Below are 12021 nucleotides of genomic sequence, written 5' to 3'. Positions count from 1 at the left end.
AGCCCAGGGAGTCAGCTGCTGGAAGTCAGCTGTGTAGGAAGTCAGACTGCTATCTCTAGTGACAAGTTCAGGAAGCCAAATGATGACCCCTGTTACCAGGGATCAAGAAGGACATCCATAAAGATGAAGGTCAAGTCATGAAGAAGAGAGAGCACAATCCTGGATGTGTATGCCCCAACAGCAGGGCCTCAAAATAATGAAGAAAAAAACCCAAAAAAACCTGACAAGTGAATGTTGACACAGACCACAGTGACACTGGAGACTTCCATGCTGATGGAATGTGTGGACAGAAGATGTAGACAGAGCCCAGCAAGCAGGGCCTCTAGTCTCCTGGGGGCTGGGCCATCAGGTCAGGCACAGGCTGGCTTGGGTTTGTTGTTACCATGGTTACCTCAGTGCCAGACTTTAAATCCCTCCAGGTGCGGCTGCGTCGGCCTCCTGGTGACAGCGGGGCTAGTGGGCTGAGGTTTCTTCTCAGGGCTCCTGTGTCCCCTCTGCTTTAACTGTCGCTGTCTGTCTGTCCCACAGAGGGGGTCCCTTGCCAAGCTCTTACCCCCCTGAGAACCACGGGGTCTTTGCTCTGCCCTGCCCTCAGCAGCCTCAGCCTTTTGCTTGTAAAAGAGTCCAGGAAGCATGTGGGGCTTGTTCCCGCCCCTGGGAGCTGCTGACCACGTCACGGCCACCTGTGGCACCCACGGCTCTCAGGTCTCCTGCTCTGTCCCCAGTCTTTTTTGGAAGCAGCTGGGGGCGGGGGGCGGGGGTGCATGGCAGAGAGCTTGCAAGTGGGTGCAAACTCCTCTTATTTGGGAAGAACTGGAGTGACCCCCAGCTTTTCCCCCTTGTCCTACTAACTGGTCTTGAAGAATTTCTTAAAATGTGGCTGAATCCTTCCTGTCCGCCTGTAGGTGGCCGCCTCTCCGTCTTGTGCTGTCAGAGAGGAGACAGTTCTCGCCTTGGAGGGCTCGTTTCTTTCTGGAATCCAGTTCACCGCGTTCCTCTGTGACTCATCTGTCTGATGGCTTTGAGGATTACCTGGCTTTTGTCATCGCTAGTGTGGGAGCGATGTTCCTTGCAGCTTCCTGCATTCTAAGTGGAAACGGAAGTCTCCGTTAATGCATCTTTTTGCAGCCCACACTGAACGAAATCATTTTTGGTGGGAATTTCCACAGTAGGCGTCCTGGGGATGGTCGTAGGCCGCTGGGCTACATATTATATGATGGGGCCTCAGCAGGAAACAGATGGCACAAAAAACTGGGTCACTGAAGAAAGTGACGAGGCTGGGGGCAGGCGTAGAGAAGCCAGTGTTCTAGCAAGGACAGGCCGCTGTGGCATCCCTTAGGCGTGGAGGGTAAGGGAGGAAACTGCTTCTGGGGTCCAAATAATCAAAGAGGAAGTCTCAGGGGAAATAGAAATTACGTTGGACCGAATCAACATGAAAATACAACAGGTTAAATTGAACTGTGCAGGATCGAGAGGGACATTTACAGCAAACAATGCTGGCATTAGGAGAGAGGAAAAATCTCAAATCAATAATCTCGGCTCTGTTCTCAAAGAGCAAAATGAACCCAAAACAAACAGAAGGACGGAAATAATAAAGGTAAGAGAAGAAATGAATGTAACTGAAAACAGAAAAATAAGAGAAGCTCAACAAAACAAAGAGCTGGCTCCTTGAAAAAAATCAATCACCCGTTAGCAAGACTGACAACGATGTAAAGGGAGATACACAAACTGCCCAAATCAGGCATGAAATAGGGACCATCAGTACAGATCACTGCATCAAAAGGATAATAAGGAAAAGCTTCAAAGAACTCCATGCACATAAATTTCACAGCTTAGTGGGCCGATTCTTCGAAAAGCACAAACTAGCCAACTCACCTAGTATGAGGTGGATCACTTGACTAGCTCTAGAACTACTAAGGAAATGGAATCAGTAATTAACATACTCTGCCCAAATTCCTAGACCCAGATGTTCTCACTGGAGAAGTCTTCCAGGCTTAAAAGAAACAAAAAACTTAACACCACTTCTACACAACCTCTTGCAGAAAATAGGAGAGAAGAGAGCACGTCCAAATTTACTCAACAAAGACAGTATCACTCTTGATACCAAAGCCAGGCAAAGACAGGACCAAAAAGGGAAACTGCAGACCAGCATCTCTTATGAGTATAGATGCAAAATCCTTGACAAAATATTAGCAAATACAATTCAGCCATCTTTAAAAATATGAATCACTATGACGAAGTGGAGTTTATTCCAGGGATGCAAGGGATGCAAGGTTGGTTCAATATGCAAAACGAATCAATGTAATCTACCACTTCAACAAGGTGAGGGGAAAATCCATACGGTCATATCAATCAAGGCAGGAAAAGCATTTGACAAAATGTAACACCCATTCAAGGTAAAATCTTTCAGAAAAAACCCCACAGGAATACAGGAATAGAGGGTGACTTCCTCACATTGATAAAGAGCATCCATGAATATAATAATTAATGGTGAAAGAGTTTCCCTAGGATCAGGAACAAGGCAGGATATCTGCTCTCACTGCTCCTATTCAACATGGTGCTAGACATTCGAGCCAGTGCGATGAGGCAAGAAAAGGAAAAAGCAGGCATATAGGTCGGGAGGAAGAAATAAAACTGTCCCTGTTTGCTGATGACGTGATTGTTTACATGAAAAATTTCAAAGAATCCACAACCCCCTCCCTCCCAGAACTAGTAATTGAGCTAATCAAGATTACAGGATACAGGATCAATATACAAAAATCAATTGTATTTCTATAGACTAGCAATGAACACATGGGCACTAAAATTAAAAATAATATATCTCCATCCACTAAAACAAAAAAAGACATTTGGGTGTAAATCTAACCAGATAGGTTGTGTATACTGGAAACTACAAAATATTGAGGAAAGAACTAAACAGTGTTCATGGCTTAGAAGACAACATGGTAAAGATGTCAATTCTCCCCAAACTGAAATACAAATTTAATGCAATTCTTATCAAAACCCCAGCAAGATTTTATAGATACAGAAAATATGATTTTATTTTTTTATAGTTTATGTAAAAATTTATTTGACCAAAATGTAGAAAAAGTGATACTATTGCAAGAATCTAAATGAATCTAAAAGAATCTATATGATACAGTTGCAAGAATCTAAATGAAAAGTGTGGGTTTTATTCACTTGCACAATTTGCTAGTGTATCTCCTGGGTAGTGTGATGCGTAATACAGAGGAGTGAGGGGCAGAGGAGTCCGAAAAGCTAGAATCAGGGTGATTTTTAGGCAGAACTGTGAACTTGAGTTACCCCCCTCACTGCTGGGGAATATGGAATGTTTCAGCTGAGATGTTAACCAAGGAAGCAAAAACATAACAAAGCCAACATGTGCAGCCCTGCCTACAAAATACTCCATATCCAGTTAAATCAGGAGTTTCTCGGTCTTTTATTAACTTGGTGCTGACGAAGGAATTAAAGCCCTCAATAAGTAAACCTTCAATTTACCATTCCCAAAGTACAGAGAGATAAGGTGGGCCGATTACATGATCTCTTTGGCTAGAGGGGACCCTTCTGCCCAATAGTTAATAGAAAAACGCTCTTGCTCAATGATTGAAGGCTAGCAGTGTTTTTGGTATGGCTTCCTGGACAGGACTGAATTCATTCCTGCTGAGTTATTTACTCAAATAAGAGTAAATGTTGTAACTATTTCCCAAGCATTCTCACACTGTTTGCTCAAAGGATGTTCTGCACAGTAGACTGTGGAAAGGAGCCAGAATGATGAATCTGTCTATAGTTTATGACTTCCCACAATAGCCTCTCCCCCAACTTTTTTTTTTTTTTTTGCTCTGGATGGAAAATCCTCACCCATTTTAATGTGATGATCCCTGGCCTCCTATAGTGTGTCCAACGGTGGCCCAGTGGTTCTATTCTTCAACCTTTTAAACTGGCCAGTGACTAGATATTAGAGTCTGTGATTTGGAAGTGAGGGGTTGTTTAATCTCCCAGAAACCATATGCCCTCAGTCTTAAGAGGGCAATGTATACATTAAGAGACAAATGTATAGAATGTTCAATAGGAAACACCCTGACTAGCTTAGGAATAAATGCAATTTACGGATAAAAATAGAGCTAAAAAATTCTGGTGCCATTTGGGGAAAAGGGGAAGGAATGAGATTTAACTGATGCTCAAAGCTTCTCTGATACAAAGTATTTGGTCACAGACTCATAATTTGCGTAGATGAAGTAACAGAAGAAACTTCCTACAAGAGAAGAGAAAGGAGCGGAGGTCTGGGGCTCCTGTTGGGACAAGACTCTTCTGTGCGGTTCTATACAGTTACGTCCCTTTAGTGTCTGACCCAGCGTCGGACGCAAGCCCAAGTTCTCTTCTTTGGCCGGAGCAAGTTTTTCTTCCAGGTCATCAATAGATCTTTCCAGCTTTGCAGCTGTTCTCTCTGCAGATTCAGCACAGGTCTCAGCCTCTGAGTTTGTCAGACAGAAGTTTAATTGCTTCTTCATATGTATCCTCCTTTTCAGAGGCAGCCTCCAGCCATTTCAGGTTGTTAGTGACATTCTTGGGTTCTTCCTCCAGGTCACCACATTTTAGTTCAGGCACCTCGGCCCGCTCCTCTGCTCTCTCCACTCGCCCTCCAGGATGAGCAACGTACGAGCGACCCCCTCCTATTTGCGGCCGGCCCTCTCTGCAGCGGGCTTGGCCTCTTTGAGCTGCAACTCCTGGATCACGGCCTGGTTTTCTCTCACCTTCATTCCTCTCTCGCTCTCTCGGCAGCCTTTTCTGCTTCCTCTAGCTTCTGCAGGGCCGTGTCCAGCCGTTCTTGAGCCCTAACTCCTCCCCAACGAGCTGGATGTGTGGACTGAGAGCTGTCGCATCTCCTTCAGCTTTCTGCGCTGCTCCCGCTCCCGTCCAGCTCCCGCTGCAGGCCCTGTGTGCGGTCCTCCAAGGGGGCATGGGGGTGCACGCAGAGGGCACTCGACTTGGCTAGAACTGGCTTCGGTGAAGCTGCAGCAGCTGCACCCCAGCCACCCCTCTCCCCCCACCCCCCACTGCCACCCCCGCTCCTCCCTGCCCCAGGCCCAGATGCGGTCAGAGCCCAGGAAAGATGATTTTAAATGCACATGAAAAAGCAAAGAAACTAGAGTAGCTAAATATTCTTGAAAAAGGAGAGGAATCAGTCCATGTGATTGTAGGCCCCATTATACAGCTACAATAACCAAGACTGTGTGATGCTGGGAAAGAGACTGCGGGACAGACACACAGATCCATGGAGCAGAACAGAGAACCAGGGTCACACCCACACGAACGTGCACAACGGGAGTGGGGAAGAGCAGGTCGGTGGAGCCGAGAGTCTTCTCAGCAAATGGAGCGGAAGCGATTGAACATTCACAGGCGAAACAATGAGCCTCAACCCAGAGCTCACGCTTGGTATCAAAGTGAACTCAAAATGGACCCTGGGTTAAAGCATAAAACGACAAGACTTTTGGATAAAAAATCATGGAAGCAAATCTCCAGGATCTAGGGAGGCAGAGAGTTCTTAGACCTGGCACCAAAGGCAAGACTGATAAAAGGAAAAGCTGATAAGTGGGACTTTATCAGAATTAAAAATGTTTGCTCCGTGAAAAACGCTGTTCAAGGGAGGAAAGGACCAGCTGCAGCCTGGGAGGAAATACTGCAAACCACACATCGGACCGGTATCTGCAGTCTACAAAGAACTCCCAAGACTCACCAGTGAAGAAACCCCCCCCCCCCCGTCGTCCTCCCCCCACAAACAAGACATGAGCACACTTTTGCCACTGAGGACATACAGTGTACATTCTTCCGGATGCTCAACATCTCAGCCACTGGGGACATGCACATGAAAGCCACACGGGCCAGCACCACACCCCTATCCGAATGGCTGAAATAAAACAGGGAAAACACAAAAAGCTAGCGAACGTGTGGGGAAACTGGGCCGCCCCCACATTGTGGGTGGGAAAGCGCGCTGGCACAGCCATTCGGGAATGACAGTTTCCTGGAAAAGTAGAGAAACAATTGCCATATTACCTAGTGCTCACACTCCTTGGCACTCATCCCAGAGAGATGAAAGGTCATATTTATAAAAAACCTCGCAGTCAATGTTTATGGCGGCTTATTCAGAAGAGCAAAATAACTGGAAGCAGCCCAGATGTCCTTCCACTGGCGAATGGTTAAACAGACTGTGGTCCACGCGCATCTTGGAACACAGCTCAGCCACAAGAGAGAACAGATTCCTGACCCACACAACCACCTGGTGGATTCCCAGGGGACGATGCTGAGCGGAAAAAGCCAACCTTGAAGGTCATGTAGTGTGTGATGCCATGTATATCATATTCATGAAATGACAAATGTATAGAATGGAGATGAGACAGCGGCTGGTAGGGGTCAAGGTGGGGTGGGTGGAAGGGAAGAGGGTGTGGCTATCCGAGGCCTGCAGGAGGAACCCCATGGGGAGGGGTTGCTCTGTACCTGGACTGGTCAGTGTCCACATCCTGGAGGTGATGCTGACCTAGAGTCCTGCAAGGTGCCGCCCCTGGGGAACTGGGTAAAGGGTCCATGGGATCCCTCTGTATTCTTTCTTGTGATGGCATGGAAATCTACAATTATTAAAAAAAAAAAATTAATTTAAAAAATGATTGTTTTTTTAGTTATGAAGCCCATGAAAGAGAGGTTGATTTCTTAGGCTTGCTCACGTTTCCTGAGCACCCTGTACTGTGAGAACGCTCACCGCACCAGCCACTTCTGAATCCCCTTTGCACCTGCTAATCCAGTCCAGCCCTGAGCATCTCAGGGACCAGACTCAGATGGAAATGAGCGTCTGGCAAGGATCACCCAGAGAAGACAGTCCTCTTGTTGTCTTTGAATGGTACGGTCCAGATCCGGGAATGGTGGGGCAGGCCGCAGCCTGGGACGGGGTCCTGGGGGTTGGGCACAGCCGATGGACTGGTTGGCCACTGGGCCCCCAGCCTTGACGATGAGGGCCTCACGCACCAGAATCACATCATCTCTCCTTGTGGGGAACTGAAAAGAACCCAGAAGGTCCTGCCGGAGGGGACTGCGGAGGTCCTGGAGGCTCTGGTGCTGCGCCTACAGACACCCCGGGAGTGACCCGGCAGGACCATCCTGGTGCCCCCCCACCCCCGGGAGTGGGACTCTCTACTCACGAAGAGGCAGTGCCTGTTAGGACTGATCAATTGCTCTGGGAGCAAACGGTCTTTCCCCGTCCTCCTGTGGGCAGAGGGGACCCGTGGTGACTCACCAGCCAGGCGGGGCCAGGAGGATGCCGGGCTGATAATGAAGATGTGTGGGCCTCCTGGGCTTGCCGCACCGCACACCTATCCCCAGGGCCGGTCGGCCTCGCGGGCTCCTCATGCTTCCCGCTGGGTGGCGACAACGATGCGGGCGTGGTGTCCTGTGCGGACCGGGAGAGCCAGGTTTGCCTTGGTGAGCCCCCTGCCTCAGTGTCACTGTGTCCCCCACAATCCCCTCACTGGCCTCTCCATTTCTGATAGAACTGCCTGTAGCAGCAAAGAGCTGCTTTTGCCACTGAAATTACCCCCATGGGCAGGACAAAAGAGCCCCCCCATTCCCTTTCTGCAATAATGCTAATATCCTCCCCCCATTTCCCACTTATACCCTTTAATTTCCAAACAGAAGTGGATGCACTTTTCCTAAAGACAAATGGACACTGAGAATCTGTATAGTTGGAGCGGAGGACAGGGGTCCCTCACAGCAGATCATAACAGGCTGCAGGCCTGTCTCCTGGGGCGACTGTGAAATCCTATCAGAAGTGAGTGGTCTAAGGTGGGCGGGGGTAGGGGGGGCAGGGGAGGAGCACAGCACGCATTTTATCTTCTGTTTCCTCTTCCAAGCTTCAAGTCAGCGGTTCTCAACCTGTGGGTCGCAACCCCTTTGGCGGTCGAACAACCCTTTCACAGGGGTCGCCTAAGACCATCCTGCATATCAGATATTTACATGACGATTCATCACAGTAGCAACATTACAGTTATGAAGTAGCAACGAAAATAATTTTATGGTTGGGTCACAACATGAGGAACTGTATTTAAAGGGCCAGAAGGTTGAGAACCACTGCTTTAAGTCAATTTTAATGCAAAGCTGAAAACAGGAACTTTACACCCAATATTTTTTACCAGGTTAGCTGTATAAATAACAGTCCACGTACCTGCCATTTAATTGTCTATTGGTTGATTGATTGATTGATTGATTCATTCATTCATTCACGTGTTCATCAAGCATCCTTGAGCACTTCTTGCCCACACCAGGCCGGGCACCAGCGAGAAAGCAGAGAATTGATCTCCCTCGAGCTTATTGCGGCCCATCCTCTCCAGCCCGTTTGCTCCGGTCTTTCCCTGAGATGCCGGTGGAGGCACTCACCTGTCAGACGTTAGCTCTTTAAGAGAACACAATTGTTTTTAAAGCTTCCGATCCCTGACTGGATTTCTTGCAGTTTCTAACTCCTGTGCTGACGTGACTGGTGGGATGTCTGGTCTGACACATTTGCTCATATCAGGTAGGGGAGGCTCACAAGTTCATGGGCAAGGCTAGATTTTGAAGGTGCCCAACAGCATGGAAAGATCAGGCAGTATTTAATCAACAAATTCAGCCACCACGGTTATTCCCACGAACTCCACACTCACCTCATTCGGTTCGAGTTGCATGATTGATTCTGGGTAATTAAACGCCTAATTATGACCAACACTTGCAGATCTAATTAAGGCCCAAACACTGCCCCCATAACCATGGTCTCATTCAGGTGAGCTCTGAGGGAACTTGCATGTCTGGAGTGTGGTGGGGCGGGGGTGGGGGGGGGGAATTAGGGGTCTCCAGGTGGGGCTGGGCAGAGTGCCCCCAGGTGGGGCCTACAGGATGACCTCAAGTGTGGCTGCTTGTTCCTTTAGGGGTGGGGTTTCTCTAACCATAAATATAAAGGAAAATAACACCGTCTGCTTGGAGGTTAGAAATGTGTCCTGTTCCACTGGCCCTGGGTGCTGTGTTCAACATGCACAGACTTTCACCTGAGACCTGGTCTGACCTCTGAGCCGCGGGCCATCCATGTTGCTTGGTGGTCCGGCCTGAGGCGGTCCCTGCAAGGACCACATGGAGCCGACATTATACGGGAGCCCCTCCTCGGGAGTTCGAGGATCCCAGCAGCGGGCTGTGGAGATAAGTCTCAGCTGCTCTAATTTATAGGGCTGGCCCTGGGCCTCCACACCTGTGATCAGTAACTCTTGGAAGGTTTAGAAAAAAAAACGGGGGGTGGGGGGGGGCGCGTCTTGATGGTAGAGGAGGCCAGTGCAGGGGGCGCCGCTGCGGGAGGCTGGCTGGGACTCCGGACGCCTCCCAGGGGTCCCACTCAGGATGGATGGGCTTGTCCGAGGGGAGCAGCGATATGTAAACGGGAGGAGCATTTCTGTGGGTTCCTTCCCAACTGGTAAACTGTGGTCAGCACCCCACATCCATCAGGCTGGGGGCAGCCGTGGCCGTGGAGCCAGCGGGGGTTTCCCTAGTGCCAGGCACCGTGTGCCCCGCTGCCAGCCACTTCCTCCGGGTCTGTTAGCACCCGAGGGGCACACATCAGCTACTTCACAGGCATCTCTGTGCACCGGCCAGCGGCAGAGAGAGCAGGCAGGTCGGTGAGCAGCCACTCCCGCTTAACATTTCCTCGGACCCACTGCAGCTGGCACGTCCGACGCATTTTGAATGTTTTGTAAAGTTACTTGTGAGGAAAACAGCAGAAATGACGCCAGAGCTCTCACCACCACGAGGAATCGTCGGATGCTGAGAAGGCTTGGCTGCCATGTCTCGCTGCTCTGCGAGGGCCACTGTCCGCCTCCACCGCCTCGCCCTCGCACCTGTCCCTTTGTTCCTTCGCCAAGTCCAAGCGCTCCTTGTTTTCACCCTGTTCGCTGCCAGGGCTGGGACACCGTGCCAAGGCTAGATGCCCGCCATCTTTTCCTCATTTCCCTTCCTTTCTCTCAGCGGGGACGGAGGTTCGGTGTGTAATAGTGCATGTACGTGCATAAGTGTGCATACATACACACACATGTGTACACACGTGTCCCTGTTCTCCTGCCCCCACCGCACACACACATTCTGCAGGATGACTTTCTTCTCTTACATGATTATCTGGGGCAGTGACCACAAACTTGAATCCATTTGTTCATGCGGCAAATGTCTGAGCCTCAGATGGACGCCACCAGGGGTCTTCCGAGGGTGTGCGGGGACCTGGGAAATTATTTTCTGCAGGTGCCTCGCTACGTAAACAGTGTGGGTCACCCCGAACCAGCTCTGGGCTGTCGGAGCTTCCTTGGGAGCAGCAGGGCCCTGGGGCAGGCCGGGGCCAGGCTCCGCTGTGGGCGTCAGAGCCGGGGGAGGCGCAGGGCACAGAAGGGCTGGTCAGCCTGCGAGCCCCCTCGGTGGTGACAACCCCCCTCGTTCCCACAAATGATCACCAAGACCAGTCCTCGGGGCCCCACCGCCTTCTCTCCCTGATCTCTGGCCTCCAGTCTCCAGTGTGGCCGAGCCCCACTGCTCTGCACAGACACAGAGACCCCAGAGCGCCTGCGGCCCAGGCCCGCCTCACCCCGGCCTCACCGCTGCACCTGGCAGCCCTCTCCCTGCACCTTTGTGGTCTCATGCCAACCTGCTCGTCCTGCCATGCAGCCTCCATCACACTGACCCTGCTGTGGGAGTTGCCTTGTTGGATCTCCGCCTGGCTCGCTGCGTTGCTCATCCATCAGGACCCAGGGCCGCCTCCTCCAGAAAGCAGGTTGCAAAGGCTGTGGCCGGAGCCGCCTGGGGGCTCCCCTTCCTCCTCCTCATGCCCACTGGTCTTTCAGAGGTCACTGCAGCCGCCCTCAGGCTCGCTTTCCCCAGGTTCCCAGGAGCCTCCTGTGGCCACAGGCAGTGCAGGAGCACCTGCCTCACAACAACCCTTTATTCGCTTGTTTTCCAGCTCCTGTGAACTCGAGGGGGCGGGCCGCATGGTGCCTGACATCCACCTCGGGCACCATTTAAGGAGCGGAGGGAGGAGGGAAGGGCAGGAGGGCAAGGGGCAGGGCAGTCCCTCTGCCAGGCCAGGCTGTGTTGTCCTTGCCGGAGGCCATGAGGAAGGCCTGGCTCTGGCAGGATGGTGGCCCGAGGGACCAGCATGAGTGGGAGGGCACCATGTGTTTTAAAAAGGAAAAGCAGGCACACAACCCGGGAGAGAATTCTTTCCAATTTACGGGTGTGAGAGTTTGGGACACGCAGCTCTCAGGAGAGGTGGGAAATCTCACAGCTCAAAAATGAATTCTGTGAGGACGGGGAGCAATATCCTGGAGTCCAGGGGGGCGTGCATGCCCAGGACACGGAACCAACCAGGCCATGCAGCTGCCCTGTGAAGGCCGGTTCTGAGCGGAGGCCCTTCGGCAGGTTATGTTGTCCTGAGGGGGCGCGGGTGGGGCCCACAGCCTGGGGGCACTCAGGAGTCTAGATGCAGGCAGGGTTCAGGGTGAGAGCTTAGGTGTGGGGGCCCCTCAAGCTTGACCATGAACAAGCAGGGATTGGCTCTCCCTTTGTGGGTCCAGTGCCACCCAGAAAGTTCCCAATGCTTGTCCCTGGGACAAAGGCAGGAAGAAAAGGACAGCTTCCTCCCTTGCTGTGCAGATAAGGTCAATGTGGCTCCTTATCTGGGCGTTAACGGCTCCATGCCCACCTCTCGGTGCATAGGCACCAGCCTGCGGTACGTCTGTGTCCTGCACGGACCGCCTGTTGTCTACAGTGTGACCGGCCGCCTGGGGTCCCCACCTGCCCGCACAGGCACCAGTGCCCTCGCAGCTCACAAACACAGGACACGCACGGCCTGGCGCTCCGGGCAGCGGCCTGGCTTTTAATGCGGAATTTGCGCGAGGAGCGCATCGCATCGCACTGGGCAGGCGCTCTGGATGCGTCTGCGGGAAAGCACAGCGTCCTTGTCTCCACGCGAGCACGGTTCTC

General features: G+C 51.4%; 1 pseudogene across 1 annotated transcript; it reads right to left on the bottom strand.

Annotated features, from left to right (window-relative positions):
* Positions 1–4178: 4178 nt before the first annotated feature.
* On the bottom strand, positions 4179–11943 carry LOC308517003 (annotated as a pseudogene). Its single transcript has 3 exons — positions 11833–11943; positions 6894–7044; positions 4179–4989 (listed from the first exon to the last, which is right to left on the bottom strand). The product of its transcript is annotated as an uncharacterized misc_RNA (transcript).
* Positions 11944–12021: the final 78 nt, after the last annotated feature.

This window comes from Myotis nattereri (assembly GCF_964212035.1).
Source record: "Myotis nattereri genome assembly, chromosome: 3".
Lineage (NCBI taxonomy): Eukaryota > Metazoa > Chordata > Mammalia > Chiroptera > Vespertilionidae > Myotis > Myotis nattereri.
Note: the sequence above shows the minus strand (reverse complement) of the source record. Positions and strands in the feature narration are given on the sequence as shown.